The sequence below is a fragment of the Chelon labrosus genome, assembly GCF_963514085.1.
Source record: "Chelon labrosus genome assembly, chromosome: 5".
In the NCBI taxonomy this organism is placed as follows: domain Eukaryota; kingdom Metazoa; phylum Chordata; class Actinopteri; order Mugiliformes; family Mugilidae; genus Chelon; species Chelon labrosus.
Genome location: NC_140341.1, coordinates 31,192,480 through 31,195,276, shown reverse-complemented (window position 1 = coordinate 31,195,276; position 2,797 = coordinate 31,192,480).

The window sequence follows — 2,797 nt, the reverse complement described above, 5'->3', positions numbered from 1 at the left end:
AATGGTCTAAAACACACAGTAAAAACACCATTCACTCAGGGGAAACTAATGGGAAAAAATGGATGCTGAGGCTTACCGGTGTGTTGGAGCTAAGGGCTGGGGCGGAGACGCCCAACTAAAACAATAAGCACCCAGACACCAGGCTTGTGCACAATTCAGAATTTCAGAATTGGCCGCCATTCAATTCATGAGTTGGAATTTGAATTGAATTGACTCCGCCCCACAGGAAGTTGAATTTGAATTGGAGTTGGAATGACAGGAAGTGGAATTAAATTCATGGCAATTCAAAGAAATTCCACACAGTCATACAACAGAAAGAATGTGTTGAATCTCACATACAATTACATTAATTTTGTAATTTAATAGCATAATATCATTACACATAACTAGTCACTCCTCAACCCTACATACATTTTGTTCCAACATATAGATAATGATCAAATTCTTGAAATAAATTACTCCCTCAATGTTTGATTAGTTTTGTTCAAAATGTTATTTTAATTTCAAAGTAATCAAATAGCACAAAGTCGTTGTAAATGCAGTTGTCATTTATTCCAATGCAAAACTCATTGAGCAACACTGTTGCATCTGATTCTCAATAGCTCCTCAAATGTTTTATCATTGAGTCTGCACCGTTCTGGTCTGAATATCTTTCCTGCAACACTAAAGATTCTCTCAACAGGTGCAGAGGAAGCTGGTATGGCAAGATATTTACAAATGACCTTTTAGGCCTGCTATTATTTTCCATGTTGCTGTTATTACAGGTGTTAAATCTATAAACGTTTGTAATCTGAAGTTGTAAGGGACGTCTGAAACTTAAAAAGTCCGGTGTTGACCATCAAATTGTGTAGAAAAGAAGCTTTCAAACAAATGTCCACCTCAAATTGTTTGGCAACCATTTTAAATACTTGGTTAAAGCAAAGCATTCTGGGATATTTAGTCACATTCCATTGTGTTCCACAAAATTACAATTCCAATAAATCAAACTTAATTATGTGTTCTGTGACTAGAGCTTTTAACATTCATTGCTGGGGGGAAACATTTCCTGTTAATGTAATCTGTACAAGTAGTTCAAACTAATATCATTTATAGAATATGTAATGAAATCATATCTGACATATATTGTAAAGCTTCATTGTTAAACACTTCACTTATGTATATGAATTTCTTTGAATTTGTATTGAATTGCAATTCTGCTTCCTTTAATTCAAATTCGAATTGTAATTCTAGATCCTGTTTTTGACATCAATTCAAATTCAATTCAAATTCAAGAATTGAATTGGAATTTAGGAGTCATTCTCAATTCAATTCTGAATTGTGCACAAGCCTGCCAGACACTCGTGCCAGTCACCCACACATGCACCCCACACCCGTCGGCGACCGGCAAGGATGGGGTCACTGCAGTTCTCAGCAGGCTTGTGCACAATTCAGAATTGAATTGAGAATGACTCCTAAATTCCAATTCAATTCTTGAATTTGAATTGAATTTGAATTGATGTCAAAAACAGGATCTAGAATTACAATTCGAATTTGAATTAAAGGAAGCAGAATTGCAATTCAATACAAATTCAAAGAAATTCATATACATAAGTGAAGTGTTTAACAATGAAGCTTTACAATATATGTCAGATATGATTTCATTACATATTCTATAAATGATATTAGTTTGAACTACTTGTACAGATTACATTAACAGGAAATGTTTCCCCCCAGCAATGAATGTTAAAAGCTCTAGTCACAGAACACATAATTAAGTTTGATTTATTGGAATTGTAATTTTGTGGAACACAATGGAATGTGACTAAATATCCCAGAATGCTTTGCTTTAACCAAGTATTTAAAATGGTTGCCAAACAATTTGAGGTGGACATTTGTTTGAAAGCTTCTTTTCTACACAATTTGATGGTCAACACCGGACTTTTTAAGTTTCAGAAGTCCCTTACAACTTCAGATTACAAACGTTTATAGATTTAACACCTGTAATAACAGCAACATGGAAAATAATAGCAGGCCTAAAAAGTCATTTGTAAATATCTTGCCATACCAGCTTCCTCTGCACCTGTTGAGAGAATCTTTAGTGTTGCAGGAAAGATATTCAGACCAGAACGGTGCAGACTCAATGATAAAACATTTGAGGAGCTATTGAGAATTAGATGCAACAGTGTTGCTCAATGAGTTTTGCATTGGAATAAATGACAACTGCATTTACAACGACTTTGTGCTATTTGATTACTTTGAAATTAAAATAACATTTTGAACAAAACTAATCAAACATTGAGGGAGTAATTTATTTCAAGAATTTGATCATTATCTATATGTTGGAACAAAATGTATGTAGGGTTGAGGAGTGACTAGTTATGTGTAATGATATTATGCTATTAAATTACAAAATTAATGTAATTGTATGTGAGATTCAACACATTCTTTCTGTTGTATGACTGTGTGGAATTTCTTTGAATTGCCATGAATTTAATTCCACTTCCTGTCATTCCAACTCCAATTCAAATTCAACTTCCTGTGGGGCGGAGTCAATTCAATTCAAATTCCAACTCATGAATTGAATGGCGGCCAATTCTGAAATTCTGAATTGTGCACAAGCCTGGTGCATATTGGCCCTGGAATACTGTGCACAAGCAGAGAACCGAGAGAGAGCGAGTAAACAAACTAGCATGGAACACACCGACGTAACAACAACAAAATAGTTTTTATAATACCCTTCGTTATTGCTAAATATTTTGACCTAAAGTATAACGACTGTATCGTTGTACTTTAGGTCAAATTATTTAACAATAACGAA